General features: G+C 37.2%; 1 long non-coding RNA gene across 4 annotated transcripts in view; it reads left to right on the forward strand.

The window, feature by feature from the left end:
- The window catches only part of LOC120608227 (uncharacterized), a 302,358-nt gene that overhangs the window by 84,542 nt on the left and 197,065 nt on the right, over nucleotides 1-20,751 (forward strand). The window contains exons 4-6 of one of the 4 annotated variants that reach the window (XR_005654345.1): nucleotides 9,002-9,111; nucleotides 9,359-9,500; nucleotides 16,023-16,054. The exons of 2 other annotated variants lie outside the window; for them this stretch is intronic. This is a non-coding gene — a long non-coding RNA (uncharacterized LOC120608227). Of the gene's footprint in view, nucleotides 1-9,001; nucleotides 9,112-9,358; nucleotides 9,501-16,022; nucleotides 16,055-20,751 lie in introns of those variants that run through there. One more of the 4 variants, XR_005654344.1, reaches the window with a different exon arrangement.

The raw sequence follows: 20,751 nt of genomic DNA on the forward strand, positions 1-20,751 counted from the left end.
TACATGAAAGCTATTGTTTTATGTATATTAATTTTTTTCCAGTCACCTTGCTAAATTCTCTTATTGTTTGTAATCGTTTTTCAGTGAATTCTATTGGTTTTCCAGATATACAATCATGCCAGTTCACCATACTGCACAACCAGAATACAATGGGAATAATGGTCTCCAGGGTTGTGAAACATGGTAGCCCTGCTAATTCATGTCACCCGAAGGAGAAATAATTTTATCTTCCCCTTTACAATTTTTATACATCTCATTTCTTTGTCTTGCCTAGTTGTATTAGCTAGTTCCTCCAGAATAATTTAAAAATAACGGTGGAATTATTTACCATCTTTACCTTGTTCTTGACTTTAATGGGGCCAATGCCACTATAGTTTCCTATTAAGCACAAAGCTAGATGTCTCGAGTTTTTTCTATTTATTTAAAGAATTAAAAAAATCAGATGTAGGATTTTGAGTGCAAGTGATATTTGAGGCTCCGAATATCATCATGGTTGCAATAAAAGCAACTGTGTATATAGAAAAAGGAAAGGACCGTGGATTAAATGTAAGGAAACACCTGCATTTAGAGGGTAGAAAGAGAGAGAAAATGGAGAAACAGAGGAGAGTCCAGGCCAAGAGAAACTGCCTGATAGTGTTTTGAAAACTTGTCAGCACTATTTATGGAAATGTCAGCCATTTATGCTTAAACAGAAGTTCCAGAGACTAGTCGAGTACCAAAATCAGGATATTGCTTCTTTGGTTTGGAAGAATGTGTATTGGCGTTGTAGAATTGCTGTAGAAGTTATAAACAATGTATGAAATCAAAAAGTATCTCTATGTGCTGCAACATTGCTTTCAAAGGCAACCAGACAAGTCTGTTGAGCTCAAATTCTGGGATGAAGTAAAATGAAGAAACCCTTTCCTCCACATTTTGAAACACCGAGCTATTTCTTGTTTTCCTAATGTTTCACAAAACTGAATCTGTTACTCTGGAGAGATACCTCATATCAGCTCTATGTTAACAGCAACAAAAAGGTGACTCTCAGGTGTGCAAAGTTTCCTCAGAGATGTTTCTGCATACTGCATATTTCAGTGATGTTCTTTGAAGAATGGTCAGGTCACTAAATTGGAAAGCACAGATAGAGGCACCAGAATAATTTCATCACAAGTGAGATCTTGCATATTTTGGATGTACATAAACATGTAAAATATAATATCGAGGAAAGAATACAGAGAATAGCTTAGTTTACTTTGAGAATGTTCCTATTACTTGTCTTCTCTTTTCCTTCTTTGTCTGATATTTATCTGCCTAGGGAGTTCATTAATTACCCTAGAGATATTTTTTGACATAATGTAAATCTAGGGCATTAATATTTGAAGTCATTTTTTCACCTAATTATGGAACTATTGGTGGGCCCACCAGAAGTTGATTTGCAAGAGTCTGTTTTCATGAGGTTTTCTTTTTAAGAGAGAGGACAGAAGCAGGAAGGCACAGAGGCTGTGGAAGGCAGGAAGCATGGAGAGCTTTGAAGGAATCAGTTCCTATCTATCAGCCAAGCCTCCAGGATTTCTACCTGAACTATAGAAAGAAAAGGGCTGCCAGAATAAACTCTTTTTATGAAACATTCTTTGAGATACTGGGACATAGACATTATGGATTTGTTGCCCAGAAGGTGTTTTGGTACCGTGCCTTAGCCTAGTATCTAAGAGAGAGCTCTGGAGACAGTTCTGCGAATTTCTAGCTTTTGTGACCTTAGATAAATTACTTCACTGAGACTCAGTTTCCTAGCTGCCAGAGCAAGTTATCACAAATTCAGAAAACAACAGAAATTCATCGTCTCACAGTTCTGAGGCCAGAATTCTGAAATCAAAGTTTTGGCAGGGCCATGCTCCCTTTGGAGGTCTGAGGAGGAATTCGTTCCTTGCATCTTTTAGCTTCTGGTGGTTGCTGGAATTTTTCAGAGTTCCTGGCTTGTGGCTGCATCAGTCCAAGTTCTGCCTTTGTCTTCATCTGTCTGTCTGTCTGTCTGTTCACCCATCTGTATGTCCCTTTTTCCCTCTCCCTCTCTCATGCGAGACTTTCTAACCTAGCTAAATAATCTAGGATCATCTCCTCATGTCAAAATCATTGACTTAACCAGTCAGCAGATTCTCTAACTTTATAAGGAAACATTTGTGGATTCTAGGATTAGGCCCTGAAATTTTTGAGTGGCCATTATTCAGCCTCCTGCAATATCCTACACAGTGGTGATAATGAAAATGTTCACCTCTTAGTCTTGTGATGATAAAGGAGAAAACACAAAATATTTAGCATAGTTTCTGGCATACTCTAAACATCAATAAATGTTCATTATTCTCCTCACTAAACTGTAAGCTCTTTGTAAGCAGTTACTGTGTATGTCTTTCTACACTATTGTAACTCTAGTGACCAGCACAATACCATCCATAATAAGCGTTTGTTAAAAGAAGTATAGTATAAAGGCATATTGTCCCCAAATTTGTTTGCTTAACATGTGTCTTGAGAGCAATGGGAAATTTGGAGGGTATAACAGTACCTTGGAGAGTTGGTGTTTGCAGCCTTGGGAGAACTGGGAGATAATGCTTTTGTTGGGGAAGGTAAATGCCAAGCTGTCGAATGTTTACTATTGCCCACTACCGCTTAGCTGGCAGTGGTGAGGGGGCCATCTCCACGGGGCCCAGGACAGGCTTTTGCCTGCAGCAGATCAAGGTGGGCGGAACTGATTGTGAGCTCGTAGGAGACACCAGAGGGGATTCCCCCAAATACCTAAGTGATTGAGATTTTGCTGGCATCTGGGAGACATGCATTAATAGAAAGGATCGAGATCTTGATTTAGAACTAACGAAATAAGCATGTTGGGGCTTTGTCACAGTCATATCTGGCTCATAACTTGCTTTTTGTTCCATTTCTTTTCCATTTATTTGTTTTTATTCTAGTAGTTCTTCCTCTGATTGAAGTAATTTTTATTGCTTTTATCCTCTTTTAGTGGCCTATATTTTCTTATATAGTTTTTAAACTAGGGCAGTAAATCCTCAGTCAGTGGTTATATTCAGCATTTGGATAAATAAATCTGCTATTCGAATATAGCTGAAAATTGAAGAATTCAATCGCAATAAAAATGAAACATGGATTTAGAAGTCTTTAGTGGCAACAGCCTAAGGGTGACCATATAATTTATTGTCCAAACCAAGACACTTCCAAGAGTGAAAGGGAAGACTATTAATAATTACTCTGAGACAGTGTCAGAAAAATCAGGATGAATGGTCATTTTATGTAAAGGTCCCAAGTTGCCACTTCATGACAGTCTGGGTGTGTTCTCTCTCCTCTTGGGACATATCTGGCCATGTCCCTTCTAATTCAGGGAGTAACCCCAGCTGAAGATACAGATGTAATGATCAGTTTGGCAAGCTAAATCTAGCATCCAGATGGGCTAGCAATAACATTTCTCGGGCGAGCAGACCACTTATTGTAAGGGACCAAGGTAAAGGAGCGTTAAGTTCTAACAGGTGAACAGAAAGCAGAAATGGGAAATCCAGATGAATGATAGCTGGCAATGAAAAAAAGCAGGTTGTCATAATATGGGTTCAAGAAGGAGTGTCACAGGTAGAACTATGTTGTTAAAAGACAAACCGGGTCACCAGGAAGAGCAGAATCTTAATGGATTAAATTGAAGAAAGATGAAGGTAGAGCCAACATGACTGGTGACTTAATGAAGCCCAGCCATAAAACTGCCTAATTCTTCCTGACTCAAGCAGGGTTGGTCTTGGGAACTGGGAGCTGAGCTGGGCTGGTGGATAAGAAATGGAGAGGTTTTTATATAAGGCACACGGAAGCTGCAAACAAGTCTGAACGTATACTGCGATTCATATTTTCTCCCCTTATAACTAAGGGCCACTGTCTGCATGCTTTCTCTGTGCTTATTTTGTTTGTAGGTGCTGCTGTGTATGTGTGGATGATCCTTCTCTCTGCGTGTTTCTTTTTCAGGGCCAGAGTCTCTCCATTCTTCTTCTGCGTGTGCCCTTTGTCCCTGTTGCTCTCTTTACACCTTCCCTCCTATTTCATTTTCTTTACCTCTGTCTTTCTTCTTGTTCTGTTTCCCTTACTGAGAAATAATACAAAATGGAAGTTTATTTTTATTTGTTATATTTATTGGATACCATTTCATATTTCTAGTTAACTTTAAAAAGTCAATAAGTAAAATGTTTGTTTCATTCTGTTTAACAAAAAGAACAACAACGAAGAAAGCTAAATTGAATTAATTTTAACTTATGTGGCCTTCAATTGATTTTTTCTCTTGTTTTTGTAGATTAGCAGTTCTCTGCTAGAGGGACAGTTTTCTTCTTGATTTAAGGGTTTTAATTCTACATAGAACTTGATGTGCTTTATAGTTATTGTCTCTTTTAGCCAATTACCATATGCGTAAAGTGAGGAAGGACAAATATTAACATCTTCATTTTACTGACAAAAGACCTCAAGAACAGACAAGGTAAGAATGTGTTCCAGATCGAACAGGGACATTACAATTGACTCTAGAATTCAGCATTCTGAATTATTTTTCTGGTGATTTTTTAAAATGTTAAAAAATACCAAAGGATAGAGATTAGCATAACAAATACTCGTAAAACAATCACCTAATATCTTTTTATCCTACTATATTAGCAGTCATTCCCATTTCCTAGAGGTAATCACTGTTCTCACTTCTCTTGCCATATATTACTTTGGCTCGTTTATAAAAATTAAAACACAGCGTGCACACACCTTAGAGTGAGCGTCTCTCATTCAACACGTCTAGGGGAGCCATCCGTATTGTGTGAAGCAGTCGTTTTTTTCATTGTCCTTGTCCCATAGGATTCGTTCGTATGCAAATCTTGCCATATATTTATCTGTTGTCGATGGATATGTGGGTTATTTTCAGTTTTTGATTACTGTAAATATAGCTGCTATAATGGAACTGTAATATTTGGATAGCCAAAAATTAAACCTTTTATGCCTTTCTTTCTCTTGGCTCCATCAATCCTTTTGATGCATATTTTGGTTTCTACCTTCCTAGAAGAAACGGTACAATTTCAAAGATGTGATGTGTTTAGTTTTGTGTTTCGTAAGACTGATTTACAAAGAATTTTCTTTTCAGTCGTTCACTTTTTCTTTTTCCAACTACTTTGTTCTTGTTCTTTTTCATAGTGTTTCTAACACTATGAAGAAGGAGTAGAGCCCCAATGTAAGAAAAAAGAGTAATTCTATAGATTAAAATTACTGTTGGTCAAGATATGACTCTGGAATTACAAGTAGGTATTAAAGAATAATTCTTTTACATTGCAGATTGCCCCTGTCTGTCTCTCATAACAGTGTTATAATAGGATTCTCTGTATTGCCCCAGAAACAGGTCTGAATTAAATTCTGCTAAATCTGTGATAAATGCTATTGTTGATTAGCGATACCTGTGTCTAATACTTTGCCCTTGTTCACTTTTATCGTAGAGAATGTCCTTTTCTTATGGATGGGACAAGAACTTTTATTAAAATATTTATGTCATTTTTCTCATTTCTATAGAAATTATAGGCAAAAGGATTTTTTTTTTTTTACCTCTCTCAAGAAGGGGGATGAAACTCAGTGGGTCTGAATCCATGTTCCTTTGATTAAAGATTTATTAAAAGCTTTTCTGTTTCACTGCCAAGCATCTGAGGACAATCCCACACTCAGGGGCACATGAAGGGCCTTTGAGAAGTTAGGTTAATGTTTAAGGTTGCGGAGGAAGAGAATAGCCCTGTACAGAAGAGGCAGTTAGCTTTTCTGAGACTGGGAAGGAGACAGGCTTTAGAAGATTTCCATGAGGGGCAGAAACCTATGCCTTATATGCAACAGGGCCTCTCTGGGCCAAGGCTGCAGCATAGTTCTAGGTCCTAAGGTGGGCTACTGAAGATGGTGGCAGGGTCTGTGACTGAGCTGGTTTTCAGTAGAGGGAGCATGATGAAGGGCTCTGTGGGCACCCAGGGCAGCAGAGAATAAGTGTTGACAGTGTCATCATGGTAAAAGGTGACAATAGTGGCTTTGGTAAGCAGAATAATGGCTTCTTAAAGATGTCCACGTTCCACTCTCAGAAGTTTGTGACTATTTTACCTTATATGACAAAGGGACTTTGCAGTTGTGATTGGTTAAGGATCTTGGATAGGGAGAATATCCTGGATTTACCTGGGTGGGCCCAGTGTAATCACAAGAGTCCTAATAAGAGGAAGAGGGGACAGGACAGGAGAGGCAGAAGAAGAGACGTGAGGATAGAGGCAAAGGTGTGAGTGATAGGATTGAGGGCCCTGAGCCAGGGCATGCGGGCAAACTCTAGGAGCTGCAACAGGCAAGGAAATGGATAGTTTTCTCTGAAGCAATGCAGCTCTGCCAACACCTTGATTCTGGTCTATGAGAGTCATTCCAGACTTCTGACCTCCAGAACTGTAACATAAGAAAGTTGTTTTGTGTTGTTTTGTGCTACTAGGTTTGTAGTACTTTGTTATAGGATGTTAATACAGTGGTCACTGTTGCCTAAGCGTTGGTTAGACTCTTCATTTTTTGAGTTTCACAGAAATTTTTCTAAATTTGTGTTTGCCATAGGAAAACTGACCCCACTGCCCCCAAAACAATCGTAACTGAGATCAAAGATATTATCATTTTAATGACTAGAACTTAGATTCAGATGTAATTTTATTAAAGAAAGATAAAGTGGTTTCCTGCCATAGTATTGTGCTGCATATATACATCTCAGTGTGCATGATTACTTTAATTCATTGTGACTCAAATGAAGTATCATATGAAGGTTCCAAAGGTTAAATTCTTATTTCCTTAAAATGTGTCTCTTACAAGTATAACCCATATGCATTGGTGAAAAATAGTTAACTAATTACAACAGGCATAGCCATAACCTTAGGGCAGAGAGTTCTCTTGACCTGCTGTAGAATTGCTACAAGGTATTTGAAATGGAAAACAGGAAGAACACTTTAGTGCACCTGTTTGAATTTCCAGGCAAGGGAGTGGGGAATTGTTTTAAAGACAAGTCTGGAAGGTAGTGAGAAAATACATCGTTTTCACAATAGCAGGACAAAAATAGTTCTTCCTCCTACCAGGGAGAAAGAATTATTATTTTCCTCTTCGAGGGGGAAGCAGCCATGGCCTTGTACAGAGTAGGAAGGTATAGTGCAGGAAGAGGCAGAGGAAAGACACGAAGCACCTGTAACATGACACCTGTCAGAATGCACAATAGCACATTTTGTAGTTTGTCGAGAACTCTTTGAATTGTGTAACTTTGGTCCCGAGGAAGCTGAGGCCATGAAACGAGTCTGCAGCAAAGGTGCATATTGTGTCTGAAGGAAATAGCCCAGAAAAGTTGAGAAGACAGCAAGTCAGGAAATATGATCAAGCATACGAAGACAAAGAAACAACAGTAACACTTGGACATAGTATATGTATCTGATGACGGTAACTAAGTTGAAAAGCAGATCCATAGGGACAAATTCTAAAATTTTAAAAGTAATTTTTTTTATCAAGATGTTATGGACGCAATTATGGACGACTATTTTTTCCTTTTTTTAAAAAAATAAATTTGTTTATTTAAATTAGTTTCAAGTATACAGTACATTAGTTAGACATCTATAATGTCCATAAAACGATCACCCCAAATTGCTCCCTCCCTCCCCTGGCCCTCCACTTAGCCATCATATTAATGCTAACTACATTCCCTCTTCCATGCTCCCCGTGCCCAACTATCAACTACTAATTTGTACTTCTTTCAACCTTCAGCCTATTCTCCCAGCTTTCCAATCCCCCTCCCCTCGGTCCGTCACCAAATTGTCCACTATATTTGTGAGTCTGTTTTTGATTAGTTTGTTCTTTTTGTTCTTTAGATACTGCATATAAGTGAAATCATATGGTATTTATCTTTCTCTGTCTGACTTATTTCACTCAGCATAATATCCTCTAGGTCCAACCATGTTGTTGCAAATGGTAGGATTTTATTTTTTTTAGTGGCTGAGTAATATTCCATTATATATATGAACTATAATTTCTTTATCCAATTTGTTGATAGGCATGTAGGTTGCTTCCATATCTTGGCTATTGTACATTGTGCTGCCATGGATATCGGAGTGCATAGAACTTTACAAATTATTGTTTTGGTTTTCTTTGGATAAATGCCCTGAAGTACAATTGCTGAGTCAAAAGGTATTTCCATTCTTAATTTTTTGAGGAACCTCCGTACTGTTTTCCATAGCAGCTGTACCAATCCCAGCAAAAATGTATGAGGGTTCCCTTTTCTCCGCATCCTCACCAACACTTGCTGTTTTTTGATGTATTGATGATAGCCATTCCGACAGGTGTGAGGTGATATCTCATTGTGGTTTTAATTTGCATTTCTCTGATGATTAGCGACCTTGAGCATCTTTTCATATGTCTGTTAACCATCTGTATTTCCTCTAGAGAAATATCTGCTCAAGTCTTCTGCCCATTTTTTAATTGGACTGTTTTTTTGTTGTTGTTGAGTTATATAAGTTCTTTATAAATTTTGGATATTAACCCCTTATCATTTTTTTTCTTTTAAATGTTCTAAAATGATCATATAATTTTTTAAATTAAAAAGTTGATTGGGAAAACTTTCAGAAGATACCTCCTATTCTTCTATTCCTCTGCCTCCTTCTTCCCTCCATCAATGATGTTTTTTATAGCCAATTATTGATTTCCTTTGCTGAATCTCCTTTTTCCTGTCGTCACATGGATTCTTTTCTAGAGAGAGTCTCCTTTCACAGACTCAGATTGCACAGCATGAGACCCACAGCATCCTCTCTGTAGACAGTATCAGATGCTTATTGGAGTGTCTCGACAAATCTGCTTAGGCATTTGCAACTATCCAAGCTGTTCTTCCCACTCTCAAATGTCTGGTGGAAGGGTGGGATGTAGGAAAGCGATGCAGAAGTTGAATAGCAATAAATACAAGTCTCTGTGGGCTGTTATTGTCTCCCAGGATGCAGAACCAGAACAGTTGGGAAATTTTAATTCATTTTAAAAGCTGGAGTCCTTCCCAAATGGATGATACTGGGTTCAAAGCTGATTTTATGGGGGATGGTGAAACAGGTAAAGTAAATCAAGAGATTATGAACAGAGGGGGCTCCTGAGGCCTTTTTATCTCTGCCTTTACTGAACTCCAATGTACCTGTCCAATCTTTATAACTTCAGGGGTGGAGGGAACCTAGTGCCAGAAAGTAATTCATATAGATACTCTTAACTTCTGGTTCCCGGAATCCTAGAACTTCCAAGTGAGGATATCAGTGAGACTTGACTTAACAATGTCTTTCCATCCATGACTTTATCTTTTATTTAGATTCAATGTCCAAGTAAAATATCACTTAGGATTTTGTCTCTATGGATATGATTTGATCATTGGCCTGAGACCTCTCTTGCTTTAAGGAGCCGTTGTGCCATGTCCAGCTATGACATAAAATTTGACATCCTGTCAAAGGTCGGTAAGTATGCTTTAGGAGAATAAGGTTGTTTGTTTCTTTCACCCCATTCAATCCTTCACTCTCTTATCCAAGCTGGGGAGGAGGACTCTTCTGCATAATAATACATCAAAGTTGTGCTAGGCAAGGCATCCGTATTAAGCAAGAGAGACATTTGTATTTTCTGCAAATGCCACTTTGAAAAATCCAATGTTAGAGGCAGAAATAGAACCAGGAATCTTCTCAATCTTATTACAGAGGCAGTGTCAAGGTAAAGCCCCCAGGACTAACCACTCTGTGAGAGGGATTTCAGGCTGGTTTATGATAATTTTGTATAAACTGAGAGGCAACTTGATGGAAAAAATAGAGGTGTGTTTTTTTATCTTTAATTTATTACTTGAACCTTGTGTCTGCGAGGCTGCTAGCAAGAGTCCGACCTTTTTGGTATGGGGATGAACCTGGATCCCTTTTGTGTTTGGTGCCCCAGTTCAATGCTGGGACACTGAGAAAGAGCATGGACCCAGAGGACAAAATTATAGGAGCATGCTAGGAAATATTGCCTTCTGCCCTGCTGAACAGCCCATGGAATAAGCTTATGAGCTCCTGCCTAGTTTTGTCTCCTTTTCCAAGGCAACCGCAGAGTAGTCATAGGGAACTGGTCTGAAGGTGTTTTAGGAACACTATACATAAGAATTAGAGTGGCAGTTTACTAAATTCCTGAGCTGTCAAGGTGAAACTTGCACTAATTTTTCTTTTTCTTGTTGTTGCCATTGTCTGAGTGTGAGCATTCAACTTTGATTAAAATGTGCCCTTTTCTAACCATCAGTATATTTGTTCTTTAGTCAAGACAGACAAATCCCTTAGAAGATATTATCAGGCTGGTTCAGTAAGAACTATTATGAATCTGTGACAGTTTCGAGACAGAGAGGTCTGAAGTAGCTGACATGTTGCTTATAATTCAAGAGCATTGGTGGAAGTTTTGAAAAACGAACAGACTTTTCTGAACCTTATTACTCACACTAGCCCTCTTTTTTCTTTTTTCTCTACATTTATATGTAACATTTTTCCAGGATGCCTACTATAATTTTTACTAGTCACATATGTGATAAACTTAAGATATTTCTGAGGGCAGCCTTTACTCACAAACTAACCAGTTCCAGTTTGCCTGGGACTAAAAACCCTATGTGGGAAGAGCAAAGGAGTATAAAAGAAATGACCAGATTTCATGCCCTTAGTCTCCTAATGATGTGTGCATTCTGCTATTTCCATTATCCATATTTGTAAACAAGGCAAGCAGTGCCTGCCCTGTACAGCTCATGGGCTGGTTGCTGACAGAGTGAGATACAAATGAAGAGGTTTGTTGAAAACGAGGCATCTAGTAATTGCTTTTTATAGATAAGGCAGCAAAATCAACCTAATGGATTCTCATGTTTCATCAAGATAATTCTTGAAAGAACAGAGATTGGAGTTCTAGAATTTCCCTCTTAAAATGGGTGGTGTTCAAAGTCACTGGTGCACAATTTCAGTGGAGTGGTTAGGGACCCATCCAAAATTCTTGCAGAACTACAGTTACAAAGGGCTGACCTTGATTTTCAACTATATAATGGACTAGTTATTGGAGAATATATCCTGTGAAAGAATATCCCCCAAAATTCTTATTAAAATGAATTTTAAAATGGCTAAGCTGGCAGTAAAATAAGAGAAATTGCAGTAGGCTAGAAACAATGAGAAATCATGAATCTAGACAGGTAAATAAATATTGGAGCTGGCCTTCTTCTGGGGGCATTTATCGTGGTAGGTCACACATGCGCATGGGTAGATAATGGCTGGGTCTAACAATAGAGATCAGACCAGAGATCTTTGAATAAAGCTGATTCTCTTACAGGAATATTTAGAAAACAGCGTACCTCACAAGGCAGATGACGGAGGTACTGTCTGTTTTTGCCTTAGCTCTGGGTGGAGAGGGGGAAGCACATATTCTCCAGATGATTCCCGATTTCAGTCAAGCAGACACATGAGTTTGGGAATGGATATCACACTCCCTTTGGGACCTGTAGAAAATTTAGTCTAAAGTGCTCCTGGATTGGTTGCGACTCCCGGTACCTGGCAGAAGGCAAAACAACAACAACAACAACAACAACAACAACAACAACAACAACAACTCTGGAAAAAACATTTTAAACCAAGACTTCAAAGAATTCCTGCAGATAAATTTTGAAGTCATAAAACATATGAAAAATAAGCTACCGTAAGCAAGAGCCAACTGAAACAACAAATAACAGAATCAAACTTTCAAGAATAGAAATTTTAGAATATTCAAATATGACATATAAAATAGTTGCGTTATAATATGGTCTAAGGAAATAAAAGAAAGCATTGAAACTATAACAAAAGAACATGTACCTATTGAAAGTAATCAGGGATATTTGAAAAAGAACTGAAAGAGAACTTTTAGAAATAGAAAAGATAATAATTCAAATTAGAAGTGCCACAAAATTAAACAGCAGGTTAGACATAACTGAAAAAAGTAAATCAATTAGTAAACCGGAGGGAGGGTTATCTCTGAAGAAATTGTCAAAATACAGCATAGAGAAACAGAGATGGAAAATAATACAGGGAAATTAAATACAGGCTAAAATCACAGTAATAATGTCCAGTTTATTGGATTAAGAGTAAAGATAGAGCTAAGTCACTGGACAACAGTTTATAAATCAGGAAGGAGGGTAATGGCAGTAAAAACATTCTACGATGCTTGTGTTTTTATGAAGATTATAAAGATAATCACTTAGAAATATTAAATATTCCTATTGAAATTTCCAAAGTAATCACCAAAGAATGGAAGTAGAATTTATGTTGTCCAACCTATTTGCTTATTGTTTCTCCCGTGTTCTTTTTCTCCTCTTAAAGTACTTCATAGTAGATATTCTAGATACTGCTCATGATGGCAGTGTTTCGTTCAGTGTATTTATCTTTCTTTGTAATTTCCCACTGAATTTTAGGAGAATTGTCAAACATGTCTTCTAATTCATTTGCTTGTTTTGCTGTTATCTAATTCACTCTACTGTAAAATTCATCTCTCTCGATTTTCATCTGAAGACAATCTTTATTAACTCATATCATTTCCTTTTTATGTATACGATACAGATTGGAACATGAATAAATTACATTTCACGAACTTTACAATACTGGTCACAGTACACTGAAGTTATTTGTTATGATTCCTCAAGTTGTTTACTTTCTTTTACACTACTAAAAATTTTCTATTGTCTAGTAATTTTTATTTGTCATCCTCACAGGTAGATGTTGTTTATGTATTCTGTCAGAGATTATTTCTTTAGCTCTTTTAGTTCCAGATAAAGAGGAAAATGGAGATTTGTATTCTGTGATGTTTCAATATTGTCCATTTTAGAGAGAGGCACAGAAGCCTGTCTGTGTTTGGAAACTTCATGATTGCAGCAAAGCGTTGATCTATCCAACAAATATTTATTGAGGGCCAGCTCTGCGTCTGACACTGCTGGTCACTGGAGATATGATGACAAATATGACAGACCCGGTCTTTGCTTTTATACAGCTTACAGACTCCTAGAAGAGTCTTATATCAAATAATTACACAAAAATCTAATTACCAGTGGTGGTAAGGTTTATAAAAACTTACTGGGTTATTGGTGAATTGGAGAGGCCGATAGGAGACTATTTTTCATAGTGTAGTGAGCATAGAGAAGAATCCAGGGAGGCAGGAGGGGCAGGTCACACAGGGCCCTGTTGGACGCATTCAGAACACTGAGAATAATCCGAAAGCAATGGGAAGCCATTGATGAATATGAAGTGGGTGAATGGTATATTTAAATTTGAATTTTAAAGGCCTACTCTAGCTTCTATTATGGAGGACGTTTCATAGGAGCCAAGTGGTTATGGGGAGACCATTTTAGAATTTTCTTGCAGCCAGTTGGGCAAGACACGATTGTGGCTTGGACCAGGCTTGTTATAATGGAGATGAAACTAAACATATTTAAGAGGTTTAGGTGGGACAGTCTTATTAAGAGGAATGGATGTGAAAGATGAGAAGGAAGGATTTCATTCATTGTTTGTCTAGTAGCCTAGATTTATCTGGAGGCACACTTCTCTGTCTTGGCACTCTACCTTAGCAATGAGCTCGCTTAGACTGCCATCTGCTCCAGGTGGGAATGACACTAAGAATGAGTTTCTCTCTTCATGCCAGTCTTCATGCTGGCATTCTACTTAATGAAGTTACTGGTAGATTCTAAATGTCCCTATTATCATCCCACTGCCAATTCCTGGCTCCGTGACTCATGAGGTAATATGTGGGATTGAGAGTGCAGATTCTAAAGCCAGACTGAGTTTGAATTTTGGTTCTTCCACTTACTATCAGAGTGGCTTGTGGCAAATTGCTTAATTATTCTCGCCTTCGTTTTCATATCTAGAAAATTGGGATAATTCTAGTATCTACTTCCTTCTGGTGTTATGAGGTTTGAGTTACTATTTATGAGGTACTTGAAATAGTGCAGAACACATTGTAAGTGCTCTAACATTAGTAACAATCATCATTACTCTGATTTTATGATGACTGGAGATCTGCTGGGATCTTGTCCACTTACTTTCCTGGCAATCACTTCTATTCTTGCAAGGTGTCTTTTTCCATTGTGGTTCTACATATGCTATAGTTGCATAATTAAAAGATTTTTTTTTCTAGCTACGTGCAGTACCCAGTGCTTTTCCTCTATTAAAAAATTCTTTGCTTACTTAATTGGGAAAGTGGGTTATGACCACAGCTTTAAACAGAAATTCTCTACTAACTCTTAACAGTTACTAGGTCATGTGTTTCTGGCATATTCATTTATTAGATGGTTGAGAACTGATGTGGTATATCTAAGAAGTTGGTCTATGGACATCAGCAGAAGGCAGATATGTGACATAATGAACAGTTATGAAAGGAAAATGTATCAGTCAGGGTTCAACCAAAGAAATAGATCCAGTAGGAGATATATTTTAAGAGATTGATTGCATAACATTGGCATATGGGATTGTGAGGGCTGTCTAAACAAGTCTGAAATTCTTGGGTTGTCAGGAAGGGCAGGCTGACCTCTCAGGCCCAAACTAAAGCCACAGTCCACAGGCAGACTGTCTTCTTCAAGAAAGCAAGATTCCAGTTCTAAGGTCTATCAGCTGATTGAGTTAGGACCACCCTGATTATCTGAAAATAATCTCCCTTAAAATCAACTATCTATAGACTTGAATCACATCTATAAAATATCTTTAGCAAAACCTAGGTTAGTGTTTGATTTAATAACTGGGGATTGTACCCTTAGCTAAGATTACATATAAAACACCATCACAAAAAAACAATATTTGAAAGCTCTTAGGAACTAGTTTGTTTGTTTCTTTGTTTGGAAGTTATACGGTCTAGAAATGAAGTCTTTGAGAAATCAATTTCAGATGTCTGGAAAACTTTTCTTCTAATGCTTGAACTTTACTATTTGGATTTTAAAAATAATTGTTGAGTTTTCTTCACTGTTTCAAATTTATTTATGCTGTATTAGTTGACTACCCTTCTTCCTCCCACTGTCCTCTTCCCCAATAAAATTCAGCGTATTCTCAATCAGATGACAGTGGTATCCGTTAATTTTGGGATGTGCAACCTTCTATATAGCTTCTTTTCCGAACTCATTTTTTAAAAATATAATTCTATCATCTTCATTTTTTGTTGTTAACTTCTTAAAGATTGGAGAAGCTATGATGTTTTTTCTCTCTCTCCCTCCCTGCTTCTTTCTCTCTTTTTCTCTCTCTCTCTCTGCAATTTTACATCCCTGAGTGAGCTTCTACATAGTACTTCCCAGTCTTACCCATTGCTGCCTTGTGCAGAGGGCTGAACGTGTTTTATCATCCTGAAGGTGTCTCTAGCCAGCAGCAGAGCTAGTCAAGTAAATTAATAATTTCACACTGTGTGGGCAGAATTTATTGACTACACAAAAATAAGACAGGGAACATTGTGAGTTGAGACTATCCTATCTATGTCACCTTCATTGTCTGATATTAATTTAGAGAGTTCAATTTTAGTTAACCTGGTCTTTAGCAAGTTGAAATCAGCTGGGGGTGAAACAAAATAACAAAAAAATCTAGGGGAGCCAGCAACCTACTGATGCCATTCAGAACAGTATGCTCTGTGGACAAGAAATGATCCAAAAATTGAGGAAAAATAGGGCTAAAACAAGTATCAGGAAATCAATTGAGGACAATGGAGTAAGAAAAAAGAGAAATCTCAGGGAAATGGCAAAAGCCATAAAAGCTAAGCAAATGGGGAGCAAACTATAAAACAAATTATATGATTTCTCGAAAAATATGGCAAAAGGACTTTGAGAAAGGACAATGTATTTTCTTCAGTTGTGATATACTGAGTTTATCAGCATTAAATTCGTTCAAAAGCTCCTAAGAATTATTTCTTCAGGATCATCATTTTTTAAAACTTGCCATTAATCTATTTCCCCTCCATTCACTCAAATATTTTTCCATTCTTTTATTTAATTTTAGATATAGTTTAGAGCAGTGATTCTCAAAGTGTGGACTCTGGACCAGCTGCATCAGTATCACCTGGGAACTTGTAGAGATGCAAATTCTCAGGGTGAGTCTCAGACCTATTGGATTAGTAACACTGGGAGTGGGGTTCAGCAATCTGTTTTATCAAGCCCTCTAGAAAATTGTGATGCAAGCTCAAGTTTATGAACTACTGGTTAAAATATAAACATGTCTTTAAGAATGTCAACTTTAATTACCACATTTTTCATTTCCTGAGTTCTGGTTAGAGGATGCTAAGCCTACTGCCTATTCCATTACTTCTTGTAGGTTTGTTTCTTTCACAATGTCTAGACTCACTTCTAGTACAGAATAAAGGCATGCACAGATTTTTGTTTTTGTCTGTTAAATAGAAGTGCAAAAAGTTTTCCTACCATTTCTGGTCCTTTTTATCTTGGTCCTGTCCTCAAAATAAATTTCTCTATCGGTCTGAAGCACACATAAATTTTTACTTTTAGTGATTTGATATATTGCAAATGCCCCTTGGAGTCATGTCAATTTAATTTATAATCAGGCTCCCTAATATGCTCATGCTAAGAAGTGACTCTCTCAACCTTTTGAAGTGACTCACAACAAATTTTCCTTGAAGGGCTCCTCTTACAGAAGCCATGTATATTTGATATTTCTTGTTCACTCTGTCCTGTAGTTTTCATGAAACATAAAATAGACCAATCAGTTGTATCTACTTTCTTTCTTCCATATTGCTGCATTATGTTAATCCAATCTCACCTTTTTTTTTCTTCTTCTGTTATCCTGTTTGTAATAGATGTCAGCTACACCCTCCATATGTCTACACATTCCTTTCTATGTCCAGGACTGAGAGGAGGATGGGGTAGATGCAGTAGGAGGATAGGGTTGTTAGTTGAAAGCTAAGGGATTTCTGTTGGCCCTAGTTTTCTCCTTTGAAGTAGGAGTGAGGTCATCTGTTGAGACTGGAGGGAAGGAAGTGAATTGAGGTGATGGAGAAATATGGTTTTACTGGTGATTAAACTATGAGAATACTCCTAAGCCATGTTGTGAGTCCCCATTTGCCTGATTTCTATGCCCCACTCATACCGAGGACCCCAGACCTTCCCATGATTCAACATTTAGAAGATAGCATTGTCCAGCACCAGAGCTTCATACAACCCCTTTTCCTGATCAACAGATGTCTATTCCTTACTGGTAGCTAAATAGTTTGAAGTTTATCATGATCAGGGATTTTATGAGAGAAGAAAATAATTGATATGGGTATTATATAGAGTGGGACAGTCAAATGACCACAGAAATGCACTAGCCTTCATGAAGGCTGTATGAAGGGCTCAGTGGCTGGTGGTCATCATTATGGGACTTTCTCAGGAGCAGGCCAGGGGAAAGCAGTTAGTTGAGTCCATGAGGGATTCGATTTTGCCAGAAGAGTTTAATAAAAGGACAATGAGGCTGAAAAGAGTTCATATCTCTACTATATCAAGAAAATTTGTGCAAAAAAATGAAATGGGCAAAAAGATTACCAGTAAGGTATCCTGTCAGTGAAAGCTAGTAGATGGTTTAGAGTATTCTCGGGAGTCTTCTCAATCTGTGAGTCTGTATCTTTCATCGTCTTTAAGCTACTTTACAACTCTATAAGATGTAGAAAACATGGCAATGTAAATTTTTTTGTCCATAAAAATGCATGCAAATTTTGTTTAGTGGAGATGTAATTTGATGCTTATCATGTGGATATTCCTTAACAAATTCATTTCATCATTCTTGATTATCTATATATGTGTTTGTTATTCAGATTCCCCTTTGAACTGGTTTTATATATCTTACCGAATTTCTCATTAGTTAATGAGTTAAATAAATTATTTTACACATGTTCATTTTATTTTTGCATGAGTGTCAGGACTCTATCATCTATCATCTAATCTATCTATCTATCTATCTATGTATCTATGTATCTATGTACATATGTATGTATGTATATATGTATGTATGTATGTATGTATGTATGTATGTATCTATCTATCTATCTATCTATCATCTATCATCTATCTTATAATAGTTTTAACTTCTTAATTCCACTGGTCAGGTTGGCATTGTCTACTAACACATACATTCTTTCCATTCACTTGCTCATTAGCAAATATTTACAGAACACTTGTCATGTGGTAGGTCCTAAGTTTGATTTAATGTTTCTCTGGACAGATTTTACCCTGACATTAACCCCATTCACTGTGCTGACATCTTAGCATCATTCACTTGCTAGTGAAACTTATTTGATATATCTCACCACATGGGGTGTGGTGACCATGCATTATTTTTCTTAATTTTTTAGAAAGAAATACTATTTTGAGAAGTAAACCTGGGACCAGAACCTAGGCTTCCTCACTTGTGGCTTTGTGTCTTCTTTATGCCTCCTTATAGTCCCCGATCCCAGAGTGGGCAATGCCAAATATTTGTCAATTTAATTAGCTTTCTAGAAAGTCAGAATGGAGCTGTAGAGATCAAGGGAAGTTTACATGAATAAAATAAGTAAAAGAGGTCTATAAGAATACCAAGAACACGGCAGGAAGTGCAGTGAAGTAAGAACAGCTGAGCAGAGGGTTTTTTGTGTACTTTCTAAACATTTGCTGCTCCCTTGCCATTTTCCTCAGAGACCTATTTGCTTCTCTTTGCAGTTTGGCTCGATCCATTTATAGTTATTTGAATGTTTGTTTCTCTTTTTTCTTGTTCATTTTCTCTGTAGCCTTCAGTCATTCTTGACAAGGTGATTTTAGCCTCATTTTTGGTTGGTTCTTATTTTATTTTCTTTCAAGAGATGAAAAATTCTACTTTTACTGGGGAAAAAAAAAGGTAGTATTTTACAAAATTTTCAGTCTTGCATATTGGAGAAAAGATTTGTTGTTGCTATATTAGGAAAGAGAAATACTCTTGAAAATAAAGAGAAACAAGTTATATTAAGAGTAAGAAAAAAAGACACTTTAATAAGAACTATTGTCACTAAAGCATATCTGAATACATTATCTTTAAATTGAAACATTTCACAAATTTTAAAATAGATATCCCCTTGTCAACTCAAAGTAATAACATTTATCTGATTTGTTCAGGGAAAATAAAAATGAAGTCCTCTTGGGTGTTTTTGATGAAGCACTGAAAATAAATTCCACTTGAGAATTGTGTTCTCTTATGAATAGAGAACAAACTCTTCAAAAACATACAACATGCTTTGAATATTTCATCCAAGTGCAAATTGTTTCTTGGGGAAAAAATGTAGTAACACATTTAAAGAATTATGCAGTCAAATTTGTTATATATAATTTTCCTTTGGTGACAATTACAGATATCTCTAAAGATAGACCCAAGTTTGAACTTAAGTAAATAAGGAATTTATTTAATAAGAAAACTATCCAGTTTAAGGAATTCATAGAAAACATGTTTTGGAGCAAAACCTGTCTTATATTGCAATATTCAGAGGGGATTATTTAGAAAGAATAAACTTTGAAAGAAATGGCAATGGCCACAAGCAAACTTGTCCAAGGCCCCAGGGATAGATTTTTCAACATGGGCTCCTGAGATAGGTGAGGCCTTATGTATGGCACTGATAAGGTTTTGGCAAGGGAAGATAATTAATTACATCTCCTTTGTAATTCTCCTTTTCCTGAAACAGTTTACCTCCTTTCCGACACTCTCCCCGCAATCTCTGATGATTAGGCATATGCCCAGAGAAAGCTTCACAGCCATGGATCCTGAGTCAGATCAAGTCGGCCCGCTTTGAAATGAATGTACAATTCCTTCAATAGAATTAGTTTTTGAGAACTCCAACCCAGTTGGTCTAAACAGTCTCTGTTGTCATTGAATTAGTCATTTCTCTTGTCATTTCTCTCTTCTACCCATTAGTTTAATTGTAAATGGAAAATATATATATATATATTTACTCATGCATGTTTTTCCTTTGTTGACATTTTAGATATACGTAAAAACTAAATATTTAAGTAGAAAAAGTGATGGGAATATGGAGAATAAGATATGAGAGGCATTGAGAAGGAAGAGCAACATAAATTGGAGATTAACCTGATGTAGGTATGGAAGAGCTACCAACCTAAGGGGATTTCAAGTACCGAAATCGTGGAGGGATTTTATGAGAGTACATGGTTGCTTGTTTCAAGTCATTCAAAGAAATCAAAAAAGACTACAGTTTAGAAAAGATCACTAAATTCGTTCATTCAGAGGTAATTAGTAAATGTTCAAGATGACTGTTTCTGTAGAGTTGTGAGTCAATTATTCTACTTCAAGGAGTTGTAGATGGGGTGGGCCCTGAGGAGGCAGAATCAAAGATTATAAATTGCACACGTATAAAATTTTGTTAAAAGAATCAGGAAAACAGCACTGTGGCCAGAGGGGACCAATGGAGTAACCTTGGTCAGTTTGGGCTGCTATAACAGATTACCGTAGATGGTGGTTTATAAACCAGGGGTCTCATTCCCCAGAATGCAGGCCGGTGCTGGATCGTGGCCTGTTAGGAACCGGGCCACACAGCGGGAGGTGAGTGGTGGGCCAATGAGAGAAGCTCCATTTGTATTTGCAGCCATTCCCCAGCACTATCATCGCCGCCTCAGATCTACCTCAGATCATCATAGGAGCAACTGGTCCCTGGTGCCAAAAAGGTTGGGGACCGCTGTTATAAACAACAGAAATTTATTTCTTTCAGTTCCAAAATTAAGGCACT

Source organism: Pteropus medius, unplaced genomic scaffold (assembly GCF_902729225.1).
Source record: "Pteropus medius unplaced genomic scaffold, Ma_sr-lr_union100, whole genome shotgun sequence".
In the NCBI taxonomy this organism is placed as follows: Eukaryota; Metazoa; Chordata; class Mammalia; order Chiroptera; family Pteropodidae; genus Pteropus; species Pteropus medius.